Source organism: Alligator sinensis, unplaced genomic scaffold (genome assembly GCF_000455745.1).
Source record: "Alligator sinensis unplaced genomic scaffold, ASM45574v1 scaffold469_1, whole genome shotgun sequence".
Classification (NCBI taxonomy): domain Eukaryota; kingdom Metazoa; phylum Chordata; order Crocodylia; family Alligatoridae; genus Alligator; species Alligator sinensis.
In genome coordinates, this window is record NW_005841934.1 from 2,222,904 (window position 1) to 2,235,184 (window position 12,281).

The 12,281-nt window shown below is 39.1% G+C and overlaps 1 protein-coding gene across 7 annotated transcripts in view; it reads left to right on the forward strand.

Annotated features, from left to right (window-relative positions):
• FHIT (fragile histidine triad) overlaps window positions 1-12,281 on the forward strand; it is a 763,307-nt gene that overhangs the window by 33,107 nt on the left and 717,919 nt on the right. For 4 of the 7 annotated variants that reach the window (XM_025198990.1, XM_014517979.2, XM_014517977.2 and 1 more), the window contains exon 4: window positions 1,847-1,895. The exons of the other annotated variants lie outside the window; for them this stretch is intronic. The gene's annotated coding sequence lies outside the window, so the exon portion shown is untranslated. The remainder of the gene's footprint in view (window positions 1-1,846; window positions 1,896-12,281) is intronic. 7 annotated transcript variants of the gene reach the window in all.

Here is a 12,281-nt window from a genome sequence, read left to right on the forward strand (position 1 = left end):
TCTGTCCACATCCTTGAAGTGTGGGGCCTAAAACTGGACACAGAGCTCTACGTGAGGTCTCACCAGGCTGAATAGAGGGGAGGTATCACTTCCCTTCATTTGTCAAGGTACATGCCTGTTAATATAACACACTATGCTCTTGGCATTTTTTTTTGCTATGAGACCACATCGTTGGCTCACATTCAGCTTCTGGTTGACTGTGACCCCCAAATTCCTGTCTGCAGTGCTGCAGTTTAGCCAGTCGTTCCCCAATCTGTATCTGGGCATGCAATCGTTCCATCCCAAGTGCAGGGCATTGCACTTGACCTCCTTGAATTTCTTCTGGTTGATTTCAGGCCTTATTTGCAGTTTGTCAAGGTAATTCTAGAATAAATTCTGCTATAAATCTAGTACAATTTTTTTAAAACCTGTGAATGAAAGACTTTTAATCTGTCACATATTATTAGCATGGGTAGCATAGGAGATGCTGTTGTTTAAAGGCTTTATTGGCACGTATTGAGATGAATTTCATTCTTCATTAGTGGGTTATGTGGGTGTTGCAGGCTCATGTTAGTAAATCCTTTCGCACCACAGAAAGTTATGCTCTATTTCATGTATCTGGGAATATAATATCATACCGTATGAAAAAGATACATTCTGATTTGATTTGAGGAGAAAGCTCTTAATACACACCTTCCAACCCAAAAACTGCTTTTATGCAGCAAGGTTGTTGGTAATAGCTGTGTTGGTCTAAGGACACAGGTGTTTATGCCCAAAAGCTTGCAAAGAACAATTTTTCCAAATATTTAGTTGGTTTAATAAAAAATATCACATGTGCCCAAAGAACTTTGTCTGCTTTACGCAGCAAGGGCACTCCAGCAGAGAAATGGATCATATCTTTGAAAGCATCACCCTGATACCCTACTGCAATACAAAAAGAGACCCCCCTGCTGACTGCACAGCCGTGGTTGTTACACAGCCCACAGTGGAACCCATAAGAAGGATCATCAAACAATTACAGCCAACCCCCCTTTCCCTCCCTGGTCTTCAAACAACCCCCCCCACTGAGCTCATTAGCAGAAGCAGACTCCCTGATGATCAAGAGACACCTAATGCAATACAACCATACCAACTAGTTAATCTTTTTTTTCCTTCTAGGAATATTTTCCTCCTTACTGGGCTGATTTACAGTGTAAATTGCACAGAAGCTGGCCATTCAGGAATGTTAAAAGCCAGAAGAGTTTGATTTTTCAGTGTATGAGAGGCCCTTAAGTTTCACCGGTTTCTCCTATATTGAGCTCAATAACTTAGTTTGGCTAAAGCATATCTCCTAAATAGGTAACCAGGCTAGATTTGAAGGCATCAGTGGGACTGGTCATTTCCACAGGTAATTTGCTCTAGTTACTAGTGAGCTGTCTGTTCAAAATTGTAATTGTACCTGGTGATCCGTATGCATTTCTCATTTAGTTAGTCCAGTGGTTCTCAACCGGGGGTACCATGCAATATGAGCACTGATAGGCGTTGCAGGCATGTACACATGATTCATAAGATTAACCCAGATATTTCAAATAGGAATCTAAAGTGTCCAAACCAGTCTTAAGGCTAGTGTGTCGGACAGCCCTTTTGTGACTTTTTGAAGAAGCTGATATTGGCGCACAGCATTTTTGTCTCGACTCCTCTCTGTGTTTTGTTGGTGTATGCCTGTGTGTCTGTGGCACTGTGAAATAACTATGAGGTTTTATTAAAGGTTTCTTCAGCTACTGTTGCTGTGACAATAAAAGTTAAACACGGTTACTAATGTATAGAGCACGCATTCTCTTTTCAGTGGCAGCAGGTCAATGATTTATTTTTTTTTATACCTATGTAGCTTTGAAGTGCAGCAAAGAAGTGAAATCCATTGAGAATAGTCTGTTAAGGTAAGTGTATTTATTACAGGGCATTGACAAACATTGCCTTACAACATTGACTTTTCTTATATTCAGGGATTTAGACACATGGATTAGAGATATAGCTGACAGGGCAACTTTAACCACTTGGTTGTCCCATCACACACACAATGCTGAGCAACAGTGAGAAGGAAAGTATCAGGGAAGAAGTTGATGTGCTGAGTTTGGCCAAATCTTCAAGCATGATTGCTGACTTATGCTTTGTTCACAGTGCTTAAGATATTCCAATGTAGCTATGTTTATTAAGATTAATGCTAGGCATAATAAAAAATGCATTGGTACTGCTTCTGGTCAATAGCTGAATAAAGCCAGCTGGCAAAATAAAACATTTAAAACAGAATGCAGAGTGGCGTTTTAATCTGCTCCTAATAAATGTATTGTGATAGTCAGGTGTGTAATGGTATGCAGCAGGCAACATCCTGCTTTGTGCAGTTAGCTGAGAGAGATTTCCAAACACGGGTACTTTTGTTTGGTTGGTTTGTTGGTTTTGTTTGATTGTTATCACACGGTTTTAAGTGGGTAAAAAAAGCTAAATTTGAACTAATAGCCAGCTTTCTGTGTGGGGTTACAATAGCTTTAGTTTAAAAAAAAATCTTATCCCATTCAGCAGAGGTATCAAGAAGCATGCAACTTCAATTGTTCTTTGATTCAGGCTTAAAAACTGAAATACTTCATGGAGAAAAGAAATTGGGTAATAAATTGTAGACTATGATGGGGATCCACTTCCATCAAAAGGCAGGTTAAAATATCCTATAATCCTATATTTGGCTTTGACAACAGTTATCTTTTTATTTTGAGATTTTCTGCTATCATTTTTGTAAGAGTTGAAGTTGAGAACTGTGGTAATTAAAGCAGCCTGGAACATAAAAGGCAGATTTAGAAATTCAAGATGGTCACATTATGCAGTGAGATTTAAATTATTATAGTCTTGCAGTGTCATCAATTGTAAACCATTGTGATCAACTGTTAAAACATTTGTTAAACAACAGATTTGTGTAGCATAGAAGAAATGAATGTATGGTATGGTATGGTATATGAGCTTAAATTTAATTTTTTTCTAGGCATGTTTGCATTTTATGACATAGTAAATCGATTTTTAATGTTTATATGCATAGTTAAGCTGTTTATAGGTAGAATAAAGCAAAAACAGAAATTGGAACAAATATTTATGTAGTCGATAGAAGTATTTTGAAAAGGAAAACTTTTAGGGGAGGGAAAAAGTGTACCTTTAATTTATGTGGCAGCAGTAATTTATATGCTTATAGCTGTTTGCACCTGCTTAATCATCTGTTTGTTAAGGAAATGCTGTATACAGTTTCCTTGGTGGCAGCTGTTATATCACAAAGTGATAAGTGACCTTGAACATGAACCTCACAGCTGTGCTTTAACCCCTAGTATACTAGTTTTGAGGCTTGTATTAAAAAATCTGGAGAAAAGGTAACTTGGCTTCCATCTCACTCTTCCCGTACTTCTTTCCCAGTTACAGTGCAATCTGCACGCTAGTCCATCTCAAGGGGACGGGTCACGTGGCGTGCCTGGGTGTGTGCACCTCTCTCTCGGGGTGCGACTCTTCAGTCCAACTATTTTTGCGTTGGTTCTCTGGGTAGCAGTCTCCTTTTAGCCACCATGTTAACATGACAAGCCTAAGCATTCTTGGCACCTGCGAGCCTATTTTCTCCTGAGACCTATGGCCATCAGCTGAATAAAGCAACTAAAAAAAAAAGATTCTTCAAAACAAAGCGTTATTTATTCCCCCCCAGGTGCACAGCAAGCAGAACAAAGGATAAAAACAACAGCTATTTATAGGTGTATTTCTACCTGCCTAAATATTCATCTCTCCTGAAAGCTCTGGTGAGCTCTGTTCCATCGAGTCACCTCATTCACCCCCAAACCAATACCTTTTAAGGCTTTAATCCTAGATCATTCAGTCTGGGAAAATGAACTCTGAAAGTTTGCTTATAATCAGATGCAGGATATTCCCCAATTAAAAGCTGCTTCACTGTTAAAATAAATTATAACCTATTTCAGAGGGACTGAGTGAACAAAGTGAGTGGAGTGGCACTGTACGTCAGAAATGGCATGAGCTGTTTCTGAGTCGCTCACAATTTGAAAACCAATTATCTCAACTAGGAGTGGATCCATGTTCTAATGGATAAAGCACAACACGGGGCATGCACTAGTTGGTATCGTCTACAGGTCACAAAGCCACGGTAGAAACAGGGTGACCAGCTCTTTAATCACCTATCTATAAGGTATAGGAGGAAACCCCCTGTTATTGTAGAGGACTTGGTCTCAGTGACAAATCCTGGAAGTGTCATGCTGTTGGTACTAAAACTTCTTCTAGTTCTAAAAATTATAGCTGAGAGTGTCCTAAATCAAAAAGTATTGTGTCCATACAGGGTAATTCTATATTAGACTTCGTGTTGACAGCTAAAGAGGATCATAGAACTACCAATTCATGGCTGCTTAGGTGCACATGACCATAACTTGACTACATTTCTGTAGAAAGAGAATAAAATGCAAGAGTCACTAATGTGTACGTTTGGTGCTTTGAAAGGACCAGGTACTCAAAGCTGAAAACAGTTGAGCCAAATGAGCTGAGAAAAATAACTGTAAACAGAAAAATGTGAATCCTGATTGGACTAGTTAAGAATATTTTACCAGATTCTCAAAAGATTACATTCATCAAAAAAATCCAACAACCTGCCTTAGAGAGGAAGTAAAAGGTATGACCCCTTCCTCTTCCCACCTCTTTCTCACCCCAGTATGTATCGGGGGGGAGGGGGAGTCAGGTGATTGTGATTACTATAAATCAGAAATTAGAATAGAAGCAAATTGAGAAAGGAAGCAAGAGGATATGAAGCAAATTAAATGATCAGCAGAGATGAGGCCAGTCAGTACTATTTTTAAAAGTATGCTAGGAAGAAAAAAATTCTGAACAATGGAGTTGGCCTTTCACTAGATGGAAATGTACAGCTGTCAGTCACGCAGAAAGGCACATGTATTCAGAAAATATTTCTTTTCTGGAAACAATAGATTGCATATTACTGGTTTCTGCAGTACTGTATATCCAGCCTCAATGGAGTTCCCTTTTCTCTAAGAGTTGGCCATCATGTAACTATTTTTCCCCAGTAAATTGTCCCTAATGCATTTCATATTTGTAGTTTAAAGAGGAAATTGATAGTTGGAAGCACTCACGATTCCTGGAATACCCCAAGAGAGGAGGTGCATTTTTGCCATGATTTGAAGTCCACTCCCTGGAGTGAGAGTTGTGTTTCTATAGAAATGAAAATGTTTTCGGAGAAGAATTAGGGTATACTATTAAATGAAAAACTGCAATAAGGACTCCTTCTAAAAGGCTTCCTTAAGCAATGATGAAAGTATCAACAAGGTTTCCGAGGCAGTTTTCTTTAACCTTTGTTTAAAGACATTTTGCCTGATTTTTGTGGCTCTCCCGAGGTAGTTGCTTAAGATATATGAATCACTTTGTTTATGGCACCACACTCGGCCGAATAAAAAGGACTGCAGTCAATCTACACAAGAAACGTGCTCAGGTATGCCCAGGTACTTACTGTGTTCTAATCACTCGCTTCACTGTATACACTGCTTTCTCAGTATCCTTTCTGAGCATCTCATGAAGTGAACTTGGGGGTCACAAAAGTTTGCTGTCTGTCTGTCTAATTTAGTTTGTCTATAAAGGTACATACCTACCTTGGCTTCTGACTGACCGCAGACTAACATGGCTAACTACCTCTCTGTATATTCTTCTTGCACATAGTTGTGTTAAACACATTGATTTTAAAATATTTACTTATTCTCGTGAGTGCAGTAGCTGCCTTTGCCAGAGGGTCAGTTTGGTCTCCATACGTGAAAGACTTGGATTAACAAGTCCTTTTTTCAAGTCATAGTTGGTCATAGATTGGCATTCGTTAAATATAATTGAAGCATCAGTGGATTCCAGAAGAGATTCTTTGAATAGGAGCAATATGCTGCTGATCAAACTGAGGTTCCATCTTTCTAAATACAATACGTAAGCCACTAATATCTCAAATAAATGCTAGCACTTTAAGGTCAGTACAGACCTCGTGGACTGTTCTTGCTTTCCCTGTTAAAGTATGCCAATTTTTTTAGCTCCAGCTTAACACTAGTTCTGTATGAATCCATAAGTGCTACAAAAGAAAAACTTAAAAACATGTACATTGGAGTGAAAAAAGTTGTCTACTTAATCCTATTCCTGAAGTAGAAAATTGGTTCTTGTAATGTGAATTGAGGAGTACACTATGTGAAGAATGGGCATCAGACTCATAATCAAGAATTCGCTTTTATATTCCCAGAGGAAAAAATAAAGTCAAATGTCTGTGTTTTGCCTTTTCCAGTTTATGGTTTGTGAAATGGACAGTAGGGAGCCCCGCCTTTCAGAATAGTGTCCTTGGGCTTTTATAGACGTGCTCTGGGAGGCGATTGAGAGCGCCTTAATCAGCGCAGCTCCAAGAGCCATGCTAATTTAAAGCACCTGGAGCATCATGTATATCAGCATCCCTGCACTGAAAAATGGCAGTGGGGTGTTTTGAACCAAAGCTCATTGAACAAGCTTTAGTTTTAAGCACTCCACCGCCATTTTTTATTTTTCAGCACAGGGATGCTGATGCACGTGATGCCAGAGTCTGCTGGAGCACGGTAATTACAGCACGTCGGAGCAGCCTCCTTGCATGTGTATAGGAGCCCCATAGTGTTGAAATACTTTTTTCATCTTCATGTTCATTGGCATAAGTGTTTTTTGAAAAAAATCTTGTTTTCCCAAAGGCCTTACTTTCAGGATGAAATGTCTAAATGAAATGAATAGTTTTGCCATTAAAAACCTATATTCAGCCTTAGTCCACAGCAGTATCAATAATGATGTCAGTGGGAATTTTGCTTTGAATTGAGAGCTTGTAGTTGTCTCTAAATAGCATGCAGAGGGAAAAAACAATTCTTAAATAAAGTTCAAATGTTACAGTTGTTGGAGAAAAGCAGATTTTCATCACCATAACTACATTCTTTCAGAAATCAAGAAAGCAATATTTCATGCCCTACTCCCAGGCCAGAGGTTTTTTTATTCATAGCATGGTGCCTGGCAAAAAAGAAATTAGATAACATTAGCAGTAGTTAGTTGTCTTGGCAAGAGTCCTTTGTACAGTAACGTAGAGCATTACATCCTAGGAGCTCTTGCCATTCTTAGTGGGTATTTTTCCAGGCATCAGAAACATGGAGCCTCTGAAAGAAAGTATAAGAACAAAGGGAAGAGGGGTTAAGGTTCAATAATTCACGTTGCTACTATATGTTCACCTCCACACACATACACTGTGCATAATGAATTAAACTGCTCAGTGACATAATCTTTTCCTTTTTATCATTTACAGTGGTTGATTGTTATATGTGTTCCTGTTCTTAACCCTTTAGATGTGTTGGGGATGATGTTGCAGTCGCACTACATTGGGGGGAGGGGAGGGGGTGTGCACGTGTAGATTGGTGAGTCTCGATTCATTTTTCCTGAGATAACTATTAGGGGTGTGTGAAGCGGGCCCTATTCGATTCGGATTTGGAGTCAGCCCAAATCAGAGACAGTGATTCGATTCATTGATTCGGGTCACTGTCCCTGATTTGATTTGGCCAAATCTGAATCTAATGATTCGATGGTGATTTGGCGATTCGGTGATTCGGACATTGACACAGCTTTAAAAGTTTTTTCTACATACCTCGAGGTACCAGCGCAGCTCATGATTGCTACAATGCTGGGGTGTATGGAGCATCCCACAGGAGTGTGTGTGGGGGGGGGGGGGGACCCGGATTTGGAGATTCAGCCACCAAATCGGGCCAAATCTCCGCTGAATTGAATCAGGCACCAAAGCTTCACACAGCTCTACTAACTAAGTGGGAGAAATGACTTTTGTCATGACCACTGGCAACATCAGACATATTGCTCTTTTACTTCATAAAAGACAAAATATTACCAAGAATAGAAGTCCCATAGGTATGTATAGTATTGTTCATACGGGATCTTGTTAATATTGTGTGTGTAAGGGAGTCCCAGGAACTGTATGTTGTGAATAATGGATGCATTTCCAAGGGAGCTAGGGTACTTGCTCCTTCCTGGGTGGAGGATGTGTTTTCTGAACACAATTATTGGAAAGCTGTACCTGTTCCTTAACTTAATCACTTTTTGCAGAAGTATTTACCACATGATTTTAGCACCCAGTGTGTCTCAAGCTGCTAGTGTTAGAGATTAGTTCTTTATACTACTTGAAAGATGAGATTACCGTTTTCAGGTTGTGTACAACATTCACTTCTAGCTCTACGTCACAGGTTTCCAAGACAGTAGCAGGGATGGGGGATGGGAAAAGAAAATGGCAAAAAAGCAACACAACTACTTTATTATGAAGTACATCATGATAGCAAGTATAAAATGAGATCCCTTTATGTAACCTGAAAACTGGAATGATTCCTAGCTTTCAGATAGCATAAAACATTCATTTCTAGCCTGTGAGGTTCATAAGAGATTAAAATTGAAATTATCTCATCTTTGCATTGTTCTGTTATAGTATTGCTTTTGGGACAAGATGAAAAACTAGAGGTCATTTTGTGGACATTTCTTTTTAAATGAAACACAACAGCAATATGGTAGGAGTATTGCCAGTAGATGGAGGGCAGTGATTCTTCTCCTCTATTCAGCACTGGTGAGGACACATCTGCAGTCCTGTGTCCAGTTTTGGCCCCCCACTACAAAAGGGATGCGGACACGTTAGAGAGAGTCCATTGGAGGCTTACAAAATGGTCGCGGGGCTGGGGGACAGGACTTGTGAGAAGAGACTGAGGGAACTGGGCTGATTTAGTCTGGAGAAGAGAAGACCGAGGGGGATTGAATAGCAGCCGTCACCTCCCTGCAGGGGGGCTGCAAAGAGGATGGAGCTGGGCTGGTCTCAGTGGGGGCAGATGACAGGACAAGGAGCAATGGACTCGAGCTGCAGCAAGGGAAGCTGAGGTTGGGTATTAGGAAAAACTCACGAGGAGGGTATTAAAGTGTTGGAACAGGTTATCCAGAGAGGTGGTGGAGTCTCCACCACCTCTCTGGGTAACCTACTTGGAGGTGTTTAAGACCCAGGTAGACGAAGCCTTGGCTGGGATGATGTAGTTGGGGCTGGTCCTGCTTGGAGCAGGGGGTTGGACTAGATGTGACCGCCTGAGGTCCCTTCCAGCTCTCCTTGTCTATGGTCTGATTCATGTATATTGTGGTGGAAAGGAACTCTTAGGTTCATACTGCCTAGAATTTTTTTTAGAAGATTCAATGTACTACTGCCTACAACTGGTCAGTTAATTCACGTGTACAACTCTTTTAAACCCAGGGTAATATATTAGTATTTCAAATCTCCATAAGTGTGCTGTGTGTCATTCCCATAGCTCTTGTTTTATCTCGCTTCAGAAGCTGAAATATAGGGTGACTTGATTTTAAAGCTGAAATACTGCATGTAGTCACCACTGTAATATGCTCTCCTTTGGAAGACAGAACATATTATTAAAGTTTTTTCAAGTGGAGTTTTTTCACGTTTCCTCTGCACAGTACACAGTGGTTCCAAACCTGAAATTAGGCAGGTGGTTCATAAGATGTCTTATTAGAGATTAAATAAAGATTAAATTTACTGCCCCCCAGCTACCAGTTCTCAAGTGGAACAGAATCATTTCAATAAATATCCTTCCAGAACAATGGGATGCCATTAGGATTTTTTCATAGGATGAAGGCAGCACAGAAAGATGTAGTATTTTAATGCTAGCAAACACAACATCATTTTTCATTGTCCTTCTGATGACAATCTGGTTATTAGGTTGTCAGAGTTTTTTGACAAAATGTAGTGTTGGGCTACCTAATTAGATTGCTTTAAAGCCCATTGGGGATGCTGATATTTTTCTAATAATTTTTGGCCTAGGTTGCTTTTGTTAAAGGCAATCATATCATTCTTGTGTGAAATGCTTGCTTTTTATGTTTACTGGGCTAAACATGAAAAATTCACTTATGCCTGATGTTCTTGGTAAAAGTATATCGTTTTGCAGGGTACTCTCTACGCCAGTAATATCATATATCTGAAAAGTTGTAACTGCTGGGTAGAAATGCTGAAGTGATATTTAGTCTCCAGGTAAAGGATTTATACTTCAAAAATAGTGAATAAGAAATTTAAGAATCTAAAGTTTTCTTTAAAGTATGAATTAAAGTTTTAATTTAGAAAATCCTTTCAGCCTATTTTTTTTTTCTTTTAAAGATCAATAATGAAATTTTATACTCCAAAAGAGTCCAGGCTGCTGACAATGCAAAACAAAATCGTTTTCTGTTTTTGCACCTGTTTATTTAATAATGGAAACAATGATGTGACTAGCAGTACAAAGATTTGAAGAAGTACCTGAAGAAGAAATCTGGTTTCTTTGTGAATGTTATAAAATTAAGTCAGCCTGAGAGATTGCATTATGGATGCCTCCATCAATAAAGAAAGCTCTAAATTTTTCACTATAAATACAGGTAGGTCTCTTAATAAGGCTCAGACACTGCTGTGTGATACCAGCATGATTGGAAGATCTTGTCAATAAATCATTGCTTTAAAGGTCTTCAGAGCCCGTTGGTGTCAATGAAAGTCTTCTCTAAGGTCCTGATTCAGCAAAAGTACTTAAGCATATACTTTACCTAAATCTCATTGGCTTCAGTGCTTTACTCTGCTGCGTATAGAATCAAACCATCTCAGCCCCTTCACGCCTCTCCATGTGCTTTGCCTTGCTGGTTAAAGATTTACTCTTCTTTCTACAGCTACGAAACTTTTGAACAGATGTGAAAACCTGGACACTATAACTTTCCCATGGGTTTATGTGGTGTTCGATATGACAAAATAAATTGTTGGGTTTTTTTAAAGAAGATTTTAATATCTTCAACCTCATTTTTAGGAAGAAAATTGGCAGAACAGTCCCCTGTAGGTAACTTACTAATATTTCCAATGATCCACTTAAAACATGTATACAGGACTAGCCACTGAAAGGCAGCGTTCCATTGGCAAGGGACTTCTTGGCAGGACCAAGACCAAGGATAGCATACATTACTGCAGATGTATGTAATATATGTTAAATGTATGTATGTAATGTATGTTAAACTAATGTGGGTAGAAAGAATCTGGCATGCAATTAGTAATGCAAGTTTTTAACGAAAAGACGTTCTTCATCAAATATTTCTGCAATTGTAGCTTGGAGCTCTCAGTACAAATCAAAGAGATTTTTTTTTCTAATTCTGCCTTTCCATATTATATGCTATTGAAATAATTGTTAGTTTCATTCATTGAGAAATGCCATTTTACTTATATAAGGTTTTGCTTTTTTTGTTCTCATCAGTGTTGTACTAATTTAGAGATACCTTAAACTAAGATCTTAACATATGTGCATATTGTGCCCCCGCTTTTGAATTTTCGCAATGCCCTTTTAGGAAAGTGTAGTTCAGTATTATAATAAACACCGCAAACACAGTATTGTAAATTGTACCATGTTAACATTTAATCTAGAATAGCGCAGCTTCTTTCGTAAAGTAGATTTCATTAAGTAGCTTTCAAAATCCTTCCTTTTAATTTGAAACATGTTTTTATGTGTTTAGATGACACAGTTTTCACTTTCTAGTTGATGAAAGTGCTGCTGGACTTTCTGCTGGATGGTGTTCCCAGTAGAACCAGAACTGAGACATGGGGGAGACGATATGCCTTGTTCTAGCTACCATCCTATAGATTTCAAGTTCTGTTATACCAGAAGCCTTGCTTTTGTTGTTTTCCCTCAGACCAGAACATTTCGGCATCCTTCCGTGATCTCGCAGAACTCCACATGTTCACATGAACTCCCCGAGCATACTGCAGGGTTTGTCTCTCTCGTTGTTATCCTTCCTGGAATTTTGGGTCATTTTGTACTTGTCAAAGTTAATTTGCAAATCAATACTTACAGGATTATCCTAAGGCAAATGCGCATGCTTTACCTGAAAGGTTGGTAAGGATTCAGGCTTTTTTTTTCCAAATATTATTAAATAAACTTTGAATTAAATTCTAAGTGATACTCACCCCCTGAATGAACTTATTTGGATGCTCTATTGCCGTTTTTAAGAATATGTTGAAAAGAAAACACAAAAGGAAGCAATGTCTATTTTTATATATTGTTTGATTAGATGTTTGCAGAAATAACGTGACTAGCTGGTATATTATTGAAGGCCAGAGATTAGCTGCTCTTGCCCTTTGTCATGGTGGGGTCCTGCAGGAGGGCCGTGATCTCCTTAAGGCCCTCGCTCCGTGCCAATTCGGCCCAAGGGCACCCTCG